This window comes from Choloepus didactylus, chromosome 1 (genome assembly GCF_015220235.1).
Source record: "Choloepus didactylus isolate mChoDid1 chromosome 1, mChoDid1.pri, whole genome shotgun sequence".
Lineage (NCBI taxonomy): Eukaryota > Metazoa > Chordata > Mammalia > Pilosa > Megalonychidae > Choloepus > Choloepus didactylus.
In genome coordinates, this window is record NC_051307.1 from 221,424,830 (window position 1) to 221,438,027 (window position 13,198).

General features: G+C 39.0%; 1 protein-coding gene across 3 annotated transcripts in view; it reads right to left on the reverse strand.

Annotated features, from left to right (window-relative positions):
* The window catches only part of SUCLG2 (succinate-CoA ligase GDP-forming subunit beta), a 302,213-nt gene that overhangs the window by 55,449 nt on the left and 233,566 nt on the right, over nt 1-13,198 (reverse strand). The window lies entirely within an intron of this gene.

Consider the following 13,198-nt stretch of genomic DNA (forward strand, 5'->3'; position numbering starts at 1 on the left):
GGCCTGGGTACTGGGTGGAGAGGTATGCTGGTGTTTTTTTGCATGGGTTTTCTATTTTCTTTGCTACTGTCCTGTAAACTTGAACATTATTTTGAAATAAAAACTTAAAAATAAAGACAATGACATGGTCTCTGAGATGGTGATGTATGGAAGGAGAAAGCAGGAAGAGAGCATGAGGACTGAGAACCACTACCTCAAGGATACTGCCCAGCAGGAACTCTGTCCAGCCCTACACCCCCAGAAAAAGATATGATGCAACACACATCCAGCAGATGCTAAAATAATCTACAAAAGGTTACCCTCAACATTTTCAGGTCTAGTGATTTCACATTATGCTTCCCTGGCAAATACCTTTCTTCTGGCATACTTGAATTCTTGAGTTACTTTATCAACAGATGGATATTCTATTAAAATGACCATTTTTGGTAAGTGTGGTAGTTTGAAGTTGTATGTACCCCAGTAAAAGTCATGTTCTTTTAATCTATTCCTGTGGGTGTAGACCTATTGTGGATGGGACACTCTTCATTAGGTTATTTCAACTGAGACGTGACCCACCCCATTCAAGTGGGTTTAATCCTCTTGCTGGAGTCCTTTATAAAAGGATAAAAGACAGAAAGAAGCTCACAGAAAATGTCCCCCAGAGAAGGGCCAAGAGAGGACCCACAGAAAACAGAGAGGAAGCCACTGAAACCAGAAGTTAAAAGCAATGAAACTTAGAAGCGAAGGACCAGCAGATGCCAGCCATGTGCTTTCCCATGTGACAGAGGTGTCCCAGATGCCAGCAGCCTGTCTTCTGAGTCCAGGTATCATCCTGCTGATGCCTTGAGTTGGACAATTTCACAGCCAAAGAATTGTAAATTGTAACTTAATAAATCCCCATTGTAAAAGCCAATCCATTTCTGGTATATTGCATTCTGGTAGCTTTAGCAAACCAAAATAATAGGTGTATATTTTTCAACCTCTTCCTTACACTTTTTGTTTCTAGGGACAGTTATATTATTGTGTGAATTTAAATTAATGGCCAAATCTCTGAGTGTCTATTGTGGTTTGGAGTTGCATATACTCCAGAAAAACACATTCTTATCCTTAATCCATTCCTGTGATTGTGAACCCATTGTAAGAAGGACTTTTGATGAGGTTACTCCAATTCAGGTATGGATCTATTCAATCAAGATGAGTCTTAATCTTATTGTTGGAGTCCTTTATAAGTGGAATGAAATTAAGACAGAGAGACAGAAAGCCACAGGAGGCAAGAAGTTGAAACTCAATGGAATCTGGAAGAGAACTGAGTGGCCAGGAGAGGTGTCATATGCACTACCAGGTGACAGAGGAGCCAAGGCCCAGCCCGCCCCAGAACACTGTTCTTTGGGAAGAAAGCATTGCCTTGATAATGCTGGGATTTGGATTTTCTCTTAATGTCAAAATTGTCAGCTAATAAATTTCCATTAAGTCAACCCATTGCTTGGGTAGCCAAGGACACAAAAACAATATCCATAATTTGAGATTACTTTTGAAGCAATAGATTACAGATTCAAAGACTTGAAGTTTTAAAAGATAGTATAGTTCACAGTAGGCTTGGTGGGGTGGGGGCTGATATACACTGTTTGCCACTTTCCAGAGTTCAAAGACCAATTTCAAATTTCCATTGGCTAACAACCTGTTCCTGACATTCCTGAATACTTAGCACCATCGATACAGTCTACCCTGTTATTGAAAGGATGAAGAGTCTGAGGACCAGAATAATTGAATTGCTCAAGATAGCAGAAACAAATGCTAGTGTCTGGGCTAGAATTCAGGTTAACTGACTCTTGATCTAACCCAGTGATTCTCAGCCACTAAAATGACCTGGGGACTTTGGAAAGAAACTTAGGCCCAGCTTTACCCTAGAACATTAAAAAGAGAATCTCTGGGGGTTCCCACCTGAATAAAGAAAAACATGCAAAAGAAACTCCCCAGGTGCTTCTAATAAAACCAATTCAAGAACCCCAGAGGGCTTTTCCCCCATTTTGTGTTGCTCCTTTATACAACTTGGGAGATAAACAAAATATATGTTAACAAAAAGTACAAAATATCATATTGTTTTAAAATGTTGTAAGATCAAGTATATTCAGTGTGTAATCATGAATTATACCAATTGGAATATTTTCGAAACTTCTGGGCCTGCTTTTATAAAGATGACACTGATTTGTAATTAGTACATTAAGTTTATGTAAATAAGTGCCTCTATATTGTTTAAAGGGCTGATAAAGATTAGTTCTCTTCACAGCTTAAAAATACTTCTCTTAGTTTATCACTTGCTTTAGCAAACCCTTTCTTATATGTAGAAAAGAGGTAATTTTCAGTTAGCACTTTAAATTAATGATTGCAAATTCTGTATCAAGTTTATTAAATAACTGCATACCTAATTTATCTGTCTCTTCCTTTCTTCCTCCCTTCCAAATACTCATTGAGTTCTTACTATGTATAGACTACTAAATCTAACTCCAAACACTCTGCACCAGAGCTAACATCTAATAAATTCATTTAATTGTCATTCTGTAACTGACATTCTATTCAGGTCTGCACTTTTCAATTATAGTTCAATTATCAGCTTTGTTTACAAGTCACAAAAACCATTTTAATTTTGCAGATCTCATGGATATATATATGAGTCTTCAAGCCAAATCAGTTGCATTATACAACTACATAATCTAGTGTATTTTAAAGGAAGCCCCCAGCATTATTTCCTTCTCATCTGTAGTTACAGATTAAGGTCTAAAGTAGATCTTTCTATTTACTTTCTGAATTCCTTTAAATTCTTAAATTTATTACAACCCTGAAATCCATCATCCATTTCTTCCACATTCCCCTCCATCCTCAGCATATTTCTCCTCTTTACCATGATCAGCACACACTGCAACACTGGATGTCAGATAGTATGATATTTGAGTTATGTGAGCATTTTCTTCAGAGGAATAATGGGAAGAAAATGTTTAGTGTGACAGTGTTTTTTGCTTTTCTGGTTACCAGGTTACAAATCAGGAAGCGGGAAAAAAAAAATCTCTCAAAGCAGTAATTTTCAGGTAGCGGGAAACTCTTGGCATTCCTTGAGGGAAGACTACATTAACCACAATGGCTCCCAAAACTTTTGAAAATGCATGTGTTCACTGGTTACATGTACATCGTTTACAAAGATGACTATCTAGTTCAAACACTATTCTATCTGCATATTAGAAATATATATCTAATTCTGTACTAAAGGCTTCCTGCCCAGAATGCTATGATACACTTGGGAAAATTCCTAAGGTTGTCACTGTCATACTTTTTTTTTAAATTCAATTTTATTGAGATAAATTCACATACCATGCAGTCATACAAAGCATACATTCAGTTGTTCACAGTACCATTATATAGTTGTGCATTCATCACCGAAATTAATTTTTGAACATTTTCATTACCACACACACAAAAATAATAAGAATAAAAATTAAAGTCACATATGTTTTTGTGTTCAAACACCTTCAACTTATCCAATACCACCTATTGTTCTTACACAAAATTTATCAAGAAAATTAAATGTTAAGGCGTAATAACAGCCCTAGACTGAGATCCATTGCTTAAAAAAATTTCTTAGGCTTAAACAGATAGAAATTTTTGTTTTCATTTCTAAGATTTTATAAGAATTCAACTTCAAACTGAATAAAAATAGCAAAAGGAACATACTGGATTATGAGCTATTTAAGTACAGGGACAGTATCTTACTCATTTACAAATCTCCAGCATATGGAACAGTGCCTGGCATACACACTAGATGCTGAATAAAAGGCAATAACACCAAACTTTGAAACTGGGGAGCAGGGTGGGGCGCAAGCTTGGTGTTGTGCTGGGGGTTATAACAGAATGGTTTTTCACATTTTGAATTATGAAAAACTTTAAATATATAGGAAAATATAGAAAAGTTAAAAATAATTGTATATATAAACATATAATCTTTGCCTACACGTAAGAATTTTAAATGTTTTGCCATATTTTCTTTATTTCTTTTTATATATGTATTTGCTGTTGCTTTTGAACCATTTTAAAATAAATTGCCTATATCATGACGCTTTGTCTTTAAATACATGGCCTGAGAATAAGGGTATTCTCCTACATAATCATAGTGTTATTATAGCACTTAAGAAAATGACCAATAATTTCCTATTATCATCTGCTATGTAATCTATAGTGAAGTTTGCCCATTATCCCAAGAATGTCTTACAGGCACACACACCAAAACCAGGGTCTAGCCAATGATCACACTTTGCATTTCGTTCTTAATGTCTGTTTCATCCCATTCATTCTTTCTGATTTACGTATTTCAAGGTTTTCAATTTCCACATATACCTGATTCTACTTAACTCTAAATTAAAGTCACTATTTTGACATCGATAAGTTGAAAGCGAGCTTTGTGAATCCTTAAGGTAAAGACAACACTGCAAAGAACTCTCATCCTCGCCATCCTCAGCATAGGTAAAGGTCATTTGGCCCATCCTCCTGCAGATTAGGTACTCCTTTGCCTTGGACATACACTTGGGATTTGTGGCATAAGTCGCTATAAGATCTTTCATGTTTGCCTTGCCAGCTGAGTTAAATTGCCTCACTAAAAAGGGAGCCAGGGACTCGGGCAAGATGGTGGCATAGAGAGGAGTGGAAGCTAAGTAGTCCTCCTGGAACAACTACAAAAAACCAGAAACAACTAGTAAATAATACAGAATAACTGCGGGGGACAAACGAGACCATCCACTCATCATACACCAACCTGAATTGGGAGGAATGCCCGAGAACACAGCATAAAATCTGTAAGTAAAACCTGCGGAACCAGGTCGGGAGACCCCCTCCCCCATAGCCCGAGCTGCAGAGCCGCATGGTGCCACAGAGAAGCTCTCTCCCAGCAAGCGAATACAGCACAGCTGAGCTCCAACTGGGGTTTTAAGTAGCGAGTGTGAACTGCTCACTACAGGTACGCAGCCCCAAAAAACAGACAGAGGCCTTGGGTGACGACTGACCTGGGAGAGCCGGAGGGTCGCCTTGGACTGGGTCTGAAGGAGACTATCTGTTTCTTTTTTGGCTCAGTGGAGAAAGCCCCAGTCATTTTCAGTTTCCAGGGTTGTGACTCTGGGAAGGGTGGAGACACCACAAGCAGAGAGCGAGACCATTGAAATGCTAATGATCTCCACCTGAGGGGTCTGTCTTCTCTAGGAGGAAAGGGGTGGGGCCCTTTCCATTCAGAACCAGACCCCAGAGCCTGGGGGAACACGGCCATACCTCCTCACACCAGTCAAGAATTATAGGCTAACAGGCATCACCCGCTGGGCAGAAAAGTACAGTGACCTGAGGCATCAAAGGGTGGAGCAATTTTCTAAGACACACCCTCAGGGAAACCAGATAATGAATATTTCTTCCCTCTGGGACCTGAGCCTGTTCTGGTCTGGGAAAACCTGATTTGGATAACCAAGGAAACCATGCCTAGACAACAGAAAATTACAACCTACACTAAGAAAAACAAAGGTATGGTCCAGTCAAAGGAACAAACGTAAACTTCAACTGAGATACAGGAATTTAAACAACTAATGCTAAATCAATTCAAAAAGTTTAGAGAAGATATTGCAAAAGAGATAGAGGCTGTAAAGGAAGCACTGGGCATGTATACGGCAGAAATCAAAAGTTCAAAAAACCTACTAGTAGAATCTATGGAAATGAAAGGCACAACACAAGAGATGAAAGACACAATGGAAACATACAACAGCAGATCTCAAGAGGCAGAAGAAAACACTCAGGAACTGGAGAACAAAACACCTGAAAGCCTACACGCAAAGGAGCAGATGGAGAAAAGAATGAAAAAATATGAGCAACGTCTCCGGGAACTCAAGGATGAAACAAAGTACAATAATATACGTATCATTGGTGTCGCAGAAGGAGAAGAGAAGGGAAAGGGGGCAGAAGCAATAATAGAGGAAATAATTAATGAAAATTTCCCATCTCTTATGAAAGACATAAAATTACACATCCAAGAAGCGCAGTGTACTCCAAACAGAAGAGATATGAATAGGCCTACGCCAAGACACTTAATAATCAGATTATCAAATGTCAAAGACAAAGAGAGAATCCTGAAAACAGCAAGAGAAAAGCAATCCATTACATACAAAGGAAGCTTAATAAGACTATGTGTGGATCTCGCAGCAGAAACCATGGAGGCAAGAAGGAAGTGGTGTGATATATTTAAGATACTGAAAGAGAAAAACCATCAACCAAGAATCCTGTATCCAGCGAAGCTGTCCTTCAAATATGAGGGAGAGCTCAAAATATTTTCTGACAGACAATGAGAGACTTTGTGAACAAGACACCTGCCCTACAGGAAATACTAAAGGGAGCACTACAGGGTGATAGAAGACAGGAGTGCGTGGTTTGGAACACAATTTTGGGAGATGGCAGCACAACAATGTAAGTACAATGAACAAAGGTAACTATGAATACGGTTGAGAGAGAAAGGTGGGGAGCATGTGAGACACCAGAAGAAAGGAGGGAAGATAAAGACTGGGAGTGTGTAACTTGGTGAAATCTAGAGTATTCAACAATTGTGATAAAATGTACAAATATGTTCTTTTACGAGGGAGAGCAAGCAAATGTCAACCTTGCAAGGTGTTAAAAATGGGGAGGCACTGGGGGAGGGATGCAATCAGCATAAACTAGAGACTGTAACTAATAGAATCATTGTATTATGCTTCCTTTAATGTAACAAAGATGATATACCAAGGTGAATGCAGATAAGAGGGGGGGATAGGGCAGGCATGTTAGACACTTGACATTGGTGGTATTGTCTGATTCTTTATTCTACTTTGATTTAAGGTTATTTTTCCTTTTGCTGCTTCCTAGCTGTTATTTTTTTGTTTCCTCTTTCTTTTGCCTCTCTACCTTCTATGACTCTCCCTCCTGCCTTGTGGAAGGAATGTAGATGCTCTTGCTTAGTATGAGCAGAATGTTCAATTAGGATGAACTTAAATGTTTGGAAATGAACAGGGGTGTTGGTAGCAAGATGTGAGAATAACTAACAGCGCCGAATGGTGTGTGAATGAGGTGGAAAGGGGAAGCTCAGAGTCATATATGTCACCAGAAGGAAAGTTGGAGGTCAAAAGATGGGAATGTATAAAACTGAATCCTATGGTGGGCAATGTCCATGATCAACTGTACAAATACTAGAAATCACTTCATGAACCAGAACAAATGTATGACAATACAATTAGAAGTTAATAGAAGGGCATATAGGGAAGAACTATATACCTATTACAAACTATATACTACAGTTAGTAGTATTTCAACATTTTTTCATAAACAGTAACAAACGTACTATATCAATACTAGGAGTCAACAACTGAGGGGGGTTGGTTAGGGATAGGGGAGGTTTAGAGTTTCCTTTTCTTTTTTTCTCTTTTCATCTTTCACTTTATTTCTTGTCTGGAGTAATGAAAAGTTTCTAAAAATTGAACAAAAATTAAGTGTGATGGATGCACAGCTGTATGAGGGTACCCAGGGGCAAGTGATTGTACACTTTGGATCTTTGGATAATTGTTATGGTATCTGAACAATCTCAATAAAAATGAAAAAAAAAAAAAAAAAAAAAAAAAAAAAGGGAGCCAGCTTTCTAAAATAAAATTGGAGGAAGAGATTTTAAATTTCTTTTTTTGCTCCAAGAAAATGGAATACTCTGAAGTGATTCATACTGGAAATGTACAATACTTTTGGTAGGGAAAGTATGTAGAAATTAACTTTCTAACTTGAACAATTTCAATTTTATATATACTATGATGTGTTCCAGGTGCAGAGCGGGGAATATGCCGATGGGACAGACATCTTGTTAGGGAAAGTGGCAGAGGAAGTGAAAAAAATTTGGTATCAAGATTCTCAAATGTGAGTACTTGAAAGGACGGCCTTTCCCCATTTCTGTTCTACTAGTTAGTGCTCCAGTCCCACTGAAGACAGCACCGCCTTCCAGGTACTTACCATACTGCTCTCACCCTTCCCTGGGGAAATCTGAAGGAGGGGGCACTGTTTTTCTCAGTGCTTTAAATTAAAGATATTTTTACATCTTTTTTTTTTTTAAAAAGCCATATTTCTATCACTGGAAGTAACAAGACCACAATCAAGGATGTTTCACTTCCAAGGTATTAATTGGTGCAAGGCAGAGGCTACTGGGACATCCAAAATCAATTCTTCATGTCTTCCATAGTTGCAGAATTTCAAGAGAATATCAGTTCTGACGTTTTCCAGCTTCCCTTTTGGCTCGGTGGAATCAAGTGATTGCTTTCTGGCCAGTGAGATGTAAGTGAAAGTCAGGTGTGCGAACTGAATTCTGGCATCCTGCCTGGCCATGGTGTCACTCCTCCCCACGGTGTCATTGAATATGCTAAACTAAACTGCAGGCACTCAGTGCCCTCATTACCAATAAAGTCAACAAACTGGGTCAAAAATAAATGACCTACCACTGAATGGTACACTTAAAAATTTTTAAAATGGAGGAGAGAACCTAAGATGGCAGCTAGGTGAAACAGGGCAAAAAAACACCTCCATGAAAAATACTAGATAAAAGCCAGAAAGCGACACAGAACACCAGTTCCAGCGATGCACCAGCTGGACAAGGTCTGCTAAATCCACAGAAACCGTGTATTTGGTGAAACCGGGAGTCTGCATTCTGAAACGAGTGAGTGAGACGGCTTGAAAGTCCTCTGCGGTGTGGGGAAACCATGGGTTGGCATTTGGAGACGGACTAGTTCTTTTTAAAAAACAAAAACAAAAACCCGGGAGTGGCTGCAGTTACGACTGTGAGAACCGTGCAGTGAAGCACAGCAGGAGCGGGCTGTGCCATCCTCTTGGTGTTTGGCGTGGAGGATAGCCCACTGCTGATTGCCCGAGGGCCAGGGGGGCAGAGGGGAGTCAAAAGGAGAAAGAAACTGTGCCCCTTGCAGTCATCTCCCCAGTGAGCTGGGAACGCTCCTGCCCAGGGCCGGGGCTATAGCCCAGAGCCGCACCAAGAAACCCAGTATGACGGGAAGTGTCTCCCACAGCACCACGCACACGCCACAATATCGGCCATGGACAGTGGCCTTTAGCGCACCCACAGCTAACTGTCCGGAGCTGGGAAGGCGGAGCTGTGTGAAAAGGGGGAAATTAACACGCCCCATTCAACCATCTTTAAAGCAGGCTGGGAATGTCCCTGCACGGCCCAGCAGCCCAGGGCTTCCCTGGAGGGCCGGCGCACACTTGTGACATGGCACAGCCTTCCCTCAGCAGAGGTCCTGGAAGAACATGGCTGAGAAGGCGGGCCCACTCGGAAATCCCAGGGACCCTACGCCAATACCAAGGACTTGTGGATCAGCGGCAGAGACAATATGTGGCAAGACTGAAATGAAGGCTTAGACTCTTGCAACAGCCTTAAATCTCTGGGAACACCTGGGAGGTTTGATTATTAAAGCTGCCCTGCCTCCCTAACCACCCAGACACACACCCCACATTCAGGGCGGACAGCACCAACAACACACCCAAACTTAGTGCACCAACTGAACTCCACAAGAACCAGATTCCCACACACCACAAAGACAAAGTTGGGGAGAATTGACTTGAGGGGAACAGATGACTCACAGATGCCATCTGTTGGTTAGTTAGAGAAAGTGTACGCCACCAAGCTGTAGATCTGACAAATTAGGAATCAGCAGTTTTATATCCAGAAAGAACCCTATCAAGTAAAACAAATGCCAAGAGGCCAAAAACAACAGAAAATCTTAAAGCATATGATAAAACCAGACGATATGGAGAACCCAAACCCAAACACCCAAATCAAAAGATCAGCAGAGACACAGTACTTGGCACAATTAATCAAAGAACTAAAGTCAAACAATGAGAGCATGGCACAGGATATAAAGGACATGAAGAAGAGAATGGCACAGGATATAAAGGATGTAAAGAAGACCCTAGAAGAGCATAAAGAAGAGCTTGCAAGAGTAAATAAAAAAATAGAAGATCTTATGGGAATAAAAGAAACTGTTGGCCAAATTAAAAAGACTCTGGATACTCATAATACAAGATTAGAGGAAGCTGAACAACAACTCAGCATCCTCGAGGACCACAGAATGGAAAATGAAAGAACAAAAGAAAGAATGGGGGAAAAAATTGAAAAAATCGAAATAGATCTCAGGGATATGATAGATAAAATAAAATGTCCAAATTTAAGACTCATTGGTATCCCAGAAGGGGAAGAGAAGGGTAAAGGTCTAGAAAGAGTATTCAAAGAAATTGTTGAGGAAAACTTCCTAAACCTCCTACACAATATAAATACACAAAGCATAAATGCGCAGAAAACTCCAAATAGAATAATCCAAATAAACACACTCCAAGGCATATTCTGATCAGACTGTCAAACACTGAAGAGAAGGAGCAAGTTCTGAAAGTAGCAAGAGAAAAGCAATTCACCACATACAAAGGAAACAACATAAGACTAAGTGGTGACTACTCAGCGGCCACCATGGAGGTGAGAAGGCAGTGGCATGACATACTTAAAATTCTGAGACAGAAAAATTTCCAACCAAGAATACTTTATCCAGCAAAACTCTCCTTCAACTTTGAGGGAGAGCTTAAATTTTTCACAGACAAACAAATGCTGAGAGATTTTGCTAATAAAAGTCCTGCCCTACTTCAGATACTAAAGAGAGCCCTACCGACAGAGAAACAAAGAAAGGAGAGAGAGAGAGAGAGAGAAATTTAACAGACATATATAGAACATTACATCCCAAATCACTATGACACACATTCTTCTCTAGTGATCACGGATCTTTCTCCAGAATAGACCATATGCTGGGACATAAAGCAAGCCTCAGTAAATTAAAAAAAAAAATTGAATATATTCAAAGCACATTCTCTGACCACAATGGAATAGAAATAGAAGTCAATAATCATCAGAGACAGAAAATTCACAAACAACTGGAGGGTAAAAATGAGGGGGAGATGAAAACATTCCCAGATAATCAAAAGCTAAGGGACTTCATCACCAGTAGATCAGTCCTACAAGAAATGCTAAAGGGAACTGAGCAGGCTGAAAGGAAGGGACACTAAACAATTGACTGAAACCACATGAAGAAATAAAGATTTCCAATAAAGATCACATGGTAAATATAAATACCAATACTACTGTATTTTTGATTTGTAACTCCACTATTTACTTCCTACAGGATCTAAAATACATGAAGTGTAATGATAAGTCAGTGGTTTTGGACCCAATGTAAAATATGTAATTTTGACAAGAACTACATAAAGGTGGGGGAATGGAGGAGTATAGGAACATAGTTTATGTGTCTTATTGAAGTTAGTTGGTATCTAAGAAAAACAAGATTGTTATAGATTAAACAGGTTAAATTTAAGCCCATGGTAAACACAAAGAAAGTATCAGAGAATATGATCATAGAGATGAAAAGTACAGTATGGGTTATGAGAAGTGGGGGAAGGGGCAATGGGGAGTTAAGAAATGAGTGTAGGGTTTCTGTTTGGGGTGAAGGGAAATTTCTAGTAATGGATGTTTGAAAGCATTGCAACATTGTAAATGTGATTAATCCCACTAATGGAATGCTAGGAAGGGGTTGGAATGGGAAGATTTAGGCTGTATATATGTTTCCACAATTGAAAAAAAAAAAAAAAGACAGTCTAAATAGATAATAACAATTATCTATTTAGATAATTGAGGATTTTAATTGAGGATTATAATATAATAGTTAGATAACTGAGGATTATAATTGAGGATGGAGGACAGGAGGCTCAAAGGGACACAATCGGGACATAAAAAAAAAGGAAATATAGTATCTAAGCTTTGTATCAACGTTGAATTTCTTGAACTTCTTAGCTGAGCTTAATGGGATTGCATAAAAGAATGTTCTTGTTCGTGGGAAATGTATATGTGAATTATATTGTTTGTTCAAGGATGTGTGCAGCTTGCTCTCATACGTTCAGAAGACAGAGCAATAGATGATGGATGATAGGGAGGGAGGGAGGGAAAGAAAGAAATGGTGGCATGACAGGATGTTAAAGTTGGTGGATTGGGGTATTGGGGGAGGGGGATTGGGGTATGCTGGAGTTTTGTGTATGGGATTTGTATTGTTTTTGCAACTGTTCCTGTAAGTTTGAATTTATTTCAAAATAAAACTTTAAAAAAAATGGTTAAAATGGGGGATTTTGTGTCATATATATATATATAATCACAATAACAATTTATATATACAGACACACACACACATATACATTTCCCATTGTATACAAGGCTCATAACATAGGTAGATCTTAGAGAGAATATCAGAAAAGCCATAGTGAAAATAGGTGCCTCTATGAAGGAAATCAATGCTACTGAAGTATTGCTGAACAAGATGCTTGTTTACTCAGTCCCACTATAAACTCTCATTCAAAGGCTTTCTAGAACACTGGATTGAGTTTAGATAGTCGGGGTAGTTTACACCTGATAATAACAGAGTTTCTGTGCTGTCCATGGTATGTGAGGGCCGAGTTAAAAAAAAATCTCTACTCAAACAAGGGTCTTGTAATTTCAGGCTCCATTAAAAACACACAGAGGTGAAATCAGTGTAAGCCATACAGGAAAAATCAAAATCAGCTAGGAAAGAATTTGTAATTTCAAGCTTCCAAGGAGCAACTATAAATAATACAAAGTTTAAAACATATTAGCAAAAATACATCATGGTATCTCTCTCTCTCAAGCAAAACAGCTACACTTGGAAGATTCTTGAAGACTTTCAGTTGTGAATATTTAAAAGCAAAAGCATGTATTTGCCAGAGAGAAAAAAAAATGTTCCGGGGGAAAATATTAAAATGAAATGTCTGGGATAACACACCAAAAATACGAATGCTGATGTGAACGACTCCAGGTTATCTTCCTTTTCCTCTTTGACTTGATGCATTTTTTTAAAAATTTACATTGTGAATGTATAATTTTTATAATTAGAAGGGCAGAGTTTTTGAAAACAGGAAAACGTTCAAGTAGCCATACAATAACATTTTATGACCATCAGACATGAAAGGATCATCAAATCTGAGCATTTCCCGAATATCTTCAACAAAATGATAAAAAGAGGGAGAACGCCACATGAGAGGACTCTGAGCCGGGGCGGGACTTCAACGGAGAGGGAGAGAGGAT